This window comes from Gadus chalcogrammus, chromosome 6, assembly GCF_026213295.1.
Source record: "Gadus chalcogrammus isolate NIFS_2021 chromosome 6, NIFS_Gcha_1.0, whole genome shotgun sequence".
Taxonomy (NCBI): domain Eukaryota; kingdom Metazoa; phylum Chordata; class Actinopteri; order Gadiformes; family Gadidae; genus Gadus; species Gadus chalcogrammus.
In genome coordinates, this window is record NC_079417.1 from 22,916,325 (window position 1) to 22,926,324 (window position 10,000).

The following is a 10,000-nucleotide window of genomic DNA, read 5'->3' on the forward strand; positions in this document are numbered from 1 at the left end:
CTTAAAATGAATAGCATTTAAAATCTGAATCAAGAATCCTGTGCTGCAGTACGTGTGCACTACCCGACACATATTGCCCACATCAGAAGCCGTGATGGCAATTTAAAGATGTTTACCACAAAAAATAACAATGCGCAAAGAGCCAGGGTTTAGATGTTGACTCTATATTTTTTAAAATTAAGCAGAGTGGCGCAGCGGAAGCGTGCTGGGCCCATAACCCAGAGGTCGTTGGATCGAAACCATCCTCTGCTACTAGGAATACCTAAAATTGCATCAATCAAAGAAATGAATTGCAATTACATATTTAGTCTAGCCTCAATAGATGGCATGAAGTGTTCTACTCACAATATTAGTGATACATAGCAATCATTTTAAAACAAATATCCGTTACGATGATGATTGAGCGTGGGATTGGTAGCGAGACTGGGGTGGATTGAAAAATAAAGAACGAGAATACCTATACCTTATTCTCATGTATTTCAGACCTTGCTAGTGCTTGGTTGGTCGTTCATTTCTTTGTTCTAGTCTCATGTTGTGAACTCATGTGTGCCCCAGTGGCCTAATGGATAAGGCACTGGCCTCCTAAGCCAGGGATTGTGGGTTCGAGTCCCGTCTGGGGTGATTTGAAGCAGAGTTGCGCAGCGGAAGCGTGCTGGGCCCATAACCCAGAGGTCGATGGATCGAAACCATCCTCTGCTATATTCATATGTTTTCAATGTGTCAGTCTTAAAATGAATAGCATTTAAAATCTGAATCAAGAATCCTGTGCTGCAGTACGTGTGGACTACCCGACACATATTGCCCACATCAGAAGCCGTGATGGCAATTTAAAGATGTTTACCACAAAAAATAACAATGTGCAAAGAGCCAGGGTTTAGATGTGAATCTATATTTTTTTAAAATTAAGCAGAGTGGCGCAGCGGAAGCGTGCTGGGCCCATAACCCAGAGGTCGATGGATCGAAACCATCCTCTGCTAGTAGGAATACCTAAAATTGCATCAATTAAAGGAATGAGTTGTAATTACATATTTAGTCTAGCCTCAATATATAGCATGAAGTGTTCTACTCACAATATTAGTGATACATAGCGACCATTTTAAAACAAATATCCGTTACGATGATGATTGAGCGAGGGATTGGTAGCGAGACTGGGGTGGATTGAAAAATAAAGAACGAGTATCCCTATACCTTATTCTCATGTATTTCAGACCTTGCTAGTGCATGGTTGGTCGTTCATTTCTTTGTTCTAGTCTCACGTTGTAAACATACGTGTGCCCCAGTGGCCTAATGGATAAGGCACTGGCCTCCTAAGGCAGGGATTGTGGGGTCGAGTCCCGTCAAGGGTGATTTGAAGCAGAGTGGCACCGCGGAAGCGTGCTGGGCCCATAACCCAGAGGTCGATGGATCGAAACCATCCTCTGCTATTTTCATATGTTTTCAATGTGTCAGTCTTAAAATGAATAGCATTTAAAATCTGAATCAAGAATCCTGTGCTGCAGTACGTGTGGACTACCCGACACATATAGCCCACATCAGAAGCCGTGATGGCAATTTAAAGATGTTTACCACAAAAAATAACAATGCGCAAAGAGCCAGGGTTTAGATGTTGACTCTATATTTTTTAAAAATAAAGCAGAGTGGCGCAGCGGAAGCGTGCTGGGCCCATAACCCAGAGGTCGATGGATCGAAACCATCCTCTGCTATATTCATATGTTTTCAATGTGTCAGTCTTAAAATGAATAGCATTTAAAATCTGAATCAAGAATCCTGTGCTGCAGTACGTGTGGACTACCCGACACATATTGCCCACATCAGAAGCCGTGATGGCAATTTAAAGATGTTTACCACAAAAAATAACAATGCGCAAAGAGCCAGGGTTTAGATGTTGACTCTATATTTTTTAAAAATTAAGCAGAGTGGCGCAGCGGAAGCGTGCTGGGCCCATAACCCAGAGGTCGATGGATCGAAACCATTATCTGTTAGTAGGAATACCAAAAATTGCATCAATCAATGAAATGAATTGCAATTACATGTTTAGTCTAGCCTCAAAAGTTAGCATGAAGTGTTCTACTCACAATATTAGTGATACATAGCGATCATATTAAAACAATTATCCGTTACGATGATGATTGAGCGTGGGATTGGTAGCGAGACTGGGGTGGATTGAAAAATAAAGAACGAGTATACCTATACCTTATTCTCATGTATTTCAGACCTTGCTAGTGCTTGGTTGGTCGTTCATTTCTTTGTTCTAGTCTCACGTTGTAAACATACGTGTGCCCCAGTGGCCTAATGGATAAGGCACTGGCCTCCTAAGCCAGGGATTGTGGGTTCGAGTCCCGTCTGGGGTGATTTGAAGCAGAGTGGCGCAGCGGAAGCGTGCTGGGCCCATAACCCAGAGGTCGATGGATCGAAACCATCCTCTGCTATGTTCATACGATTTCAATTTGTCAGTCTTAAAATGAATAGCATTTAAAATCGGAATCAAGAATCCTGTGCTGCAGTACGTGTGGACTACCCGACGCATATTGCCCACATCAGAAGCCGTGATGGCAATTTAAAGATGTTTACCACAAAAAAATAACAATGCGCAAAGAGCCAGGGTTTAGATGTGAATCTATATTTTTTAAAAATTAAACAGAGTGGCGCAGCGGAAGCGTGCTGGGCCCATAACCCAGAGGTCGATGGATCGAAACCATCCTCTGCTGGTAGGAATACCTAAAATTGCATCAATCAAAGAAATGAATTGTAATTACATACTTAGTCTAGCCTCAATATATAGCATGAAGTGTTCTACTCACAATATTAGTGATACATAGCGATCATTTTAAAACAAATATCCGTTACGATGATGATTGAGCGTGGGATTGGTAGCGAGACTGGGGTGGATTGAAAAATAAAGAACGAGTATACCTATACCTTATTCTCATGTATTTTAGACCTTGCTAGTGCTTGGTTGGTCGTTCATTTCTTTCTTCTAGTCTCATGTTGTAAACATACGTGTGCCCCAGTGGCCTAATGGATAAGGCACTGGCCTCCTAAGCCAGGGATTGTGGGTCCGAGTCCCGTCTGGGGTGATTTGTAGCAGAGTGGCGCCGCGGAAGCGTGCTCGGCCCACAACCCAGAGGTCGATGGATCGAAACCATCCTCTGCTATTTTCATATGTTTTCAATGTGTCAGTCTTAAAATGAATAGCATTTAAAATCTGAATCAAGAATCCTGTGCTGCAGTACGTGTGGACTACCCGACACATATTGCCCACATCAGAAGCCGTGGTGGCAATTTAAAGATGTTTACCACAAAAAATAACAATGCGCAAAGAGCCAGGGTTTAAATGTTCACTCTACATTTTTTAAAAATTAAGCAGTGTGGCCCAGCGGAAGCGTGCTGGGCCCATAACCCAGAGGTCGTTGGATCGAAACCATCCTCTGCTAGTAGGAATACCTAAAATTGCATCAATCAAAGAAATGAATTGCAATTACATGTTTAGTCTAGCCTCAATAGATAGCATGAAGTGTTCTACTCACAATATTAGTGATACATCGCTATCATTTTAAAACAAATATCCGTTACGATGATGATTGAGCGTCAGTACGTGTGGACTACCCGACACATATTGCCCACATCAGAAGCCGTGATGGCAATTTAAAGATGTTTACCACAAAAAATAACAATGCGCAAAGAGCCAGGGTTTAGATGTGAATCTATATTTTTTATAAATTAAGCAGAGTGGCGCAGCGGAAGCGTGCTGGGCCCATAACCCAGAGGTCGATGGATCGAAACCATCCTCTGCTAGTAGGAATACCTGAAATTGCATCAATCAAAGAAATGAATTGCAATTATATATTTAGTCTAGCCTCAATATGTAGCATGAAGTGTTCTACTCACAATATTAGTGATACATAGCGATCATTTTAAAACAAATATCCGTTACGATGATGATTGAGCGTGGGATTGGTAGCGAGACTGGGGTGGATTGAAAAATAAAGAACGAGTATGCCTATACCTTATTCTCATGTATTTCAGACCTTGCTAGTGCTTGGTTGGTTTTTCATTTCTTTGTTCTAGTCTCATGTTGTAAACATACGTGTGCCCCAGTGGCCTAATGGATAAGGTACTGGCCTCCTAAGCCAGGGATTGTGGGTTCGAGTCCCGTCTGGGGTGATTTGAAGCAGAGTGGTGCAGCGGAAGCGTGCTGGGCCCATAACCCAGAGGTCGATGGATCGAAACCATCCTCTGCTATATTCATATGTTTCCAATGTATCGGTCTTAAAATGAATAACATTTATAATCTGAATCAAGAATCCTGTGCTGCAGTACGTGTGGACTACCCGACACATATTGCCCACATCAGAAGCCGTGATGGCAATTTAAAGATGTTTCCCACAAAAAATAACAATGCGCAAAGAGCCAGGGTTTAGATGTTGACTCTATATTTTTTAAAAATTAAGCAGAGTGGCGCAGCGGAAGCGTGCTGGGCCCATAACGCAGAGGTCGTTGGATCGAAACCATCCTCTGCTAGTAGGAATACCTAAAATTGTATCAATCAAAGAAATGAATTGTAATTAGAAGTATAGTCTAGCCTCAATAGATAGCATGAAGTGTTCTACTCACAATATTAGTGATACATAGCTATCATTTTAAAACAAATATCCGTTACGATGATGATTGAGCGTCAGTACGTGTGGACTACCCGACACATATTGCCCACATCAGAGGCCTGTTTCAGGTAGCTGGTTTAACATACTCTGAGTTTAATCCTGCGCTCTGAGTTGGTTGATTCAGAGTTCAGGGTTGAAAAGCAACTCTGGGTTTTCGGTTTCAGAACAGGTGATCAGCGTTGAGTTAATCAACTCTGAGTGTGTTCACGCTGGGTTGGGGGCGTGCCTGTTGACTATAAAGAGCCATCATCAATGGATCTCTGATAACATGATCAATATGGACCAAAAACGTAGATCCAGTTACTTTTCACCCACGGAATTGGAAATATTAATGCACGCATATGCCGAGCAGGAACACATTTTCACCAAAAAAAGCAATACCGCCGCGGCAGCGAGAGCACGAGAGAGAGCTTGGCAGGAAATAGCCAATGCGTGAGTAAAATAAAATAGTAAACTAAAATAAGAGGAAAGTTTAATATCTTCCACTTATTCAATATGTAAATTGTGTGTGTGTGTCTGTGTGTGTCAATTTACACAGGAACAACCCGAGTTGCCCCAAGAGGACTTGGCAGCAAATGAAAATGAAGTATAAAAATATAGTTCAAACAGGTAAACTAATGTTTAATTGAAATCAAATCAATTGTGCTGTTTTGCCTGCTCTATCTAATTTAACAGCTATATTCAACGTGTGATGGGTCTATATTTAAGCAGTAAATGTAAGTAGTAGGCCTACATTTCTCAGCCACCCCAACACTGCCAATATTTAATAGGATTTAGATATATTAGAAGGCTACTCCTAGGCAAAATGCATTATATGTATGTATGTATGTATGTATGTATGTATGTATGTATGTATGTATGTATGTATGTATGTATGTATGTATGTATACATATGTGTCTTCAAAATAGCGCTTACTGAATATTAGGGTAACATTTTCCTCCACGTTAGCAAATCGAAAAAAAGCAGAGGCCCGGAAGACTGGAGGGGGTCCACCACCTGCAGCCCTCACAGTGGCTGAGGAGATGGCCCTCAGCCAACAGAGTATGCGTCCTGTGGCTGAGGGCATCCCTGGAGGGAGCTCCTCTGATCCCCCCCACCCCCCAGGATAGAAGTGCCTTTATCAGAGGTTGGTTATTCAAAATAATTAAATATGTACACGCAACCCAGCGCGTTGCAAATTAGATGGGGCAATATTCTGGCTCAAGTAATAATTTCACTGTCTAATCATCTTCTTCCAGTTACTGATGGCGTCATCGCCCTACTTGAACCAGATGCCTTCACCAACCTCCATGCAATTGTAACAATTCAAAGGATGCTTTGGAGATCCAAATTTTGGAACATTAGTTAAAGGTGAGTGAGGTGCAAACTGGGATACTGTTCCCTGCTCTAAAAACATACCCGATATGAATGACTTTTTTTGTGCTTTCAGGAAATAAAGAAATCCTCATAAAAAGTAGATTGTCTTTGTTAGAACACGGGCTGTGGTGGGACAAGTTATTTTGTTTCACAGTTTACTCAAAGGGTTTTATTTCAGTGAACAATGCAGACGATTATGCTGAGCATGTGCATGTAGAGAAGAACAGCATCTGGTTAAAAGCAGTACCAGGGTCTTTTCTGCCTTGCATTCTTAAAATTAGTTTCTTGACTTGCAGCAGTTATAGGTCCGTGGTTAGTCAGCTACTCTGATCATGGGAAAGCCACAACGTTGAAGTGACTGTAGTACAGAGCGGGTGGGATGCACGGGGCGGATCATTCTGCACATGCGTTAATTGCGATAAAAAAAAAAAAGATTAAACTTAAAGCATGCCCCCGGTGCGTTTGACAGTTAACATGGGGACTGAGAAGGTGGTCTAAATAAATGATAGATTGCGCTGAAAAACGATAGCGGTCGTGAAGAAAATTATCAGGAAAATAAAGTATATCCAACCGGGGTCTTAATAATCGTTCCTCACGGAGATTCCTTCTGAGGATCGCAGCCTCTACATCCACAGGCTCTCGTAGAAAAGGACATGCCATTTCTAACACTTCCTTCTGTCGGAGAGCTGCCTTCAGCCTTATAGACAACCAACTCAGAGTAGGTCTAACCACCTCCCGAGCAGGTTAGGTCCACGGCGTATGTTGCCGCAGCAACTAACTCTCGGTTGCGCTGAACCTGCTACCTGAAACGGAAAACCCAGAGTTTCCACTAACTCAGAGCGAACAAACTCGGGGTTGCCTCAAAACCAGCTACCTGAAACAGGCCTCAGAAGCCGTGATGGCAATTTAAAGATGTTTACCACAAAAAATAACAGTGCGCAAAGAGCCAGGATTTAGATGTTGACTCTATATTTTTTCAATATTAAGCAGAGTGGCGCAGCGGAAGCGTGCTGGGCCCATAACCCAGAGGTCGATAGATCGAAACCATCCTCTGCTATATTCGTATGTTTTCAATGTGTCAGTCTTAAAATGAATAGCATTTAAAATCTGAATCAAGAATCCTGTGCTGCAGTACGTGTGGACTACCCGACACATATTGCCCACATCAGTGGGGTGTTCCACAAAGCCGGTTTTATCACATAACCGGGTAAGTTAACCCAGGGTTTGCTGTAACCCTAGGTTTTCCGTTCCAAAAGGATCACGGTATGTTAGTTGCTATAGCAACATATGCTCTGAATCAAACCTGGTCGGACCAGGTTTTGCGCAGGTTAAGTTTGAAACATAACCCGGTTTTGGGTATTTCAACCGGCGTTCACCGCAGATTTCATGTGTTCACAATGGCATGCCCTTTTGATGAGAGAACTGCTGATATCAGAGCGCAAATTATACGTGCAATCCACCGGGAGCGATTGATAAGACCACGGCTCGACATCTTGGCATATTGGATGACTTTTTGCTGGAGTGGAGAGATATAGATTCTCGCGCAAATCTTTAATATATTTAAATAGCCTTACATAGCCAACACTACCAATCGAGGACCTGGCCTCAGTTCACTCCAGACTATTTGCGTAGCCCTCCGTTTTTTTCAAATGGTAGTTTTATCTAGGCTATAATGCTGGAGATGCTGAGCACATCACAGTCGTTTCAGATGACCCATCCAAGATTTGTATCGGCCTCCTATCATACAAAGAGCAATATTGTCTGAGTACTATGCCGAGAGGCATTTACAACATAAAGTATAAAATAGTCCTAACGGACTTGCATCCACTGGAGAATGTTCGATCGTAGCAGGCGGCTTCATACAAGCACTGATCCATCTTGATCTGTGAAGTTGATGAATTGTCACTTTTAGGTTTTCTACCCAGTTACCAAAAAAGAAACATTTGGAATAGTATGCGCTGTGGCAAGCACACGGTTTGCATGTGTTACTTCGAAGGCAAAAAAAATCTAAAATACAAGAAAACACAAAAACCTACATTCAACCAGTGTGGGGTATGGCCCATGACTCTCTGAGGTGGTAGGTACCTCCAGGTACCCCCTCCATGCCAGGGCGCCCTGAATTTATGTTTATTAACAGCTCCTCCACCGGGGTCAAGACAATTTGAGGGCCAGATCCAGTCTGCCGACTGTCGGCCTTTTCACGATTGGCTTAAAAAAATGGCTTATTTAAATTTATACCAATACGATGGTGGGAAAAGCTTACCAGTTTGTATGTTTTTTATACTTCATTTTTATACTTGATCCTCTGACCGCTTGGAAGCAATCGGAGTACATATTGTTTTAGAAGAAAGGGGTTATGTGGTAGGATCTTTAAGAATGCTTAACTGGGATATTTATATATTCATGGCTCAAATATTAAGGATCATGCTTTTGACGTGTAACTAACGCATTTACGCGGTCAGCGATCCGCTGCCAGGCTTTGGTTCTCCGGGTTCCAGAGGTTTTAGCGTTCCCTTTTCTTGTGATAATGTCCTTCTCCTCGTCATAGCTCTCCAGGAGAACCTGGGGTTCCATTTCATTGAAATAAGCGGCCCGTTTCGCCATATCGATCAGGGTTTCCATGATCCATACATCACGTCTTTTTAAGTTTGGCGTGGACGCGCACAACCCTGTGTTAACCAACCCCGAGTTGATTGAACTAATGCATAACCGCTGCTGTGGAACCGAAAACTCTGGGTTGGTCGGCACAGGGTCAATCAACCTGGAGTTCAGCGTTAACTCAGTGTTTGTTAAACCTCCGTTCGTGGAACACCCCTCAGAAGCAGTGATGGCAATTTAAAGATGTTTACCACAAAAAATAACAATGCGCAAAGAGCCAGGGTTTAGATGTTGACACTATATTTTTTAAAAATTAAGCAGAGTGGCGCAGGGGAAGCGTGCTGGGCCCATAACACAGAGGTCGATGGATCGAAACCATCCTCTGCTATATTCATACGTTTTCAATGTGTCAGTCTTAAAATGAATAGCATTTAAAATCTGAATCAAGAATCCTGTGCTGCAGTACGTGTGGACCACCCGACACATATTGCCCACATCAGAAGCCGTGATGGCAATTTAAAGATGTTTACCACAAAAAATAACAATGCGCAAAGAGCCAGGGTTTAGATGCTGACTCTATATTTTTTAATAATTAAGCAGAATGCCGCAGCGGAAGCGTGCTGGGCCCATAACCCAGAGGTCGATGGATCGAAACTATCCTCTGCTAGTAGGAATACCTAAAATTGCATCAATCAAAGAAATGAATTGTAATTACATACTTAGTCTAGCCTCAATATGTAGCATGAAGTGTTCTACTCACAATATTAGTGATACATAGCGATCATTTTAAAACAAATATCCGTTACGATGATGATTGAGCGTGGGATTGGTAGCGAGACTGGGGTGGATTGAAAAATAAAGAACGAGTATACCTATACCTTATTCTCATGTATTTCAGACCTTGCTAGTGCTTGGTTGGTCGTTCATTTCTTTGTTCTAGTCTCATGTTGTGAACTCATGTGCGCCCCAGTGGCCTAAAGGATAAGGCACTGGCCTCCTAAGCAAGGGATTGTGGGTTCGAGTCCTGTCTGGGGTGATTTGAAGCAGAGTGGAAGCATGCTGGGCCCATAACCCAGAGGTCGATGGATCGAAACCATCCTCTGCTATATTCATATGTTTTCAATGTGTCAGTCTTAAAATGAATAGCATTTAAAATCTGAATCAAGAATCCTGTGCTGCAGTACGTGTGGACTACCCGACACATATTGCCCACATCAGAAGCCGTGATGGCAATTTAAAGATGTTTACCACAAAAAATAACAATGCGCAAAGAGCCAGGGTTTAGATGTTGACTCTATATTTTTTAAAAATTAAGCAGGGTGGCGCAGCGGAAGCGTGCTGGGCCCATAACCTAGAGGTCGTTGGATTGAAACCATCCTCTGCT

At 42.5% G+C, this 10,000-nt stretch overlaps 1 long non-coding RNA gene and 4 other non-coding genes across 5 annotated transcripts; all 5 read left to right on the forward strand.

The window, feature by feature from the left end:
* The first annotated feature begins 548 nt into the window (after window positions 1–548).
* Window positions 549–621, forward strand: trnar-ccu (transfer RNA arginine (anticodon CCU)). Its single transcript has one exon. It is a non-coding gene; the product is annotated as a tRNA-Arg (tRNA).
* A 1,657-nt stretch (window positions 622–2,278) lies between these two features.
* Window positions 2,279–2,351, forward strand: trnar-ccu (transfer RNA arginine (anticodon CCU)). The gene has a single exon. It is a non-coding gene; the product is annotated as a tRNA-Arg (tRNA).
* A 653-nt stretch (window positions 2,352–3,004) lies between these two features.
* On the forward strand, window positions 3,005–3,077 carry trnar-ccu (transfer RNA arginine (anticodon CCU)). Its single transcript has one exon. It is a non-coding gene; the product is annotated as a tRNA-Arg (tRNA).
* A 1,014-nt stretch (window positions 3,078–4,091) lies between these two features.
* On the forward strand, window positions 4,092–4,164 carry trnar-ccu (transfer RNA arginine (anticodon CCU)). Its single transcript has one exon. It is a non-coding gene; the product is annotated as a tRNA-Arg (tRNA).
* Window positions 4,165–4,726: 562 nt separating this feature from the next.
* On the forward strand, window positions 4,727–6,959 carry LOC130384531 (uncharacterized). The gene is made up of 4 exons (XR_008895886.1): window positions 4,727–5,093; window positions 5,200–5,270; window positions 5,611–5,788; window positions 5,901–6,959. It is a non-coding gene; the product is annotated as an uncharacterized LOC130384531 (long non-coding RNA).
* The last annotated feature ends 3,041 nt before the right edge of the window (window positions 6,960–10,000 follow it).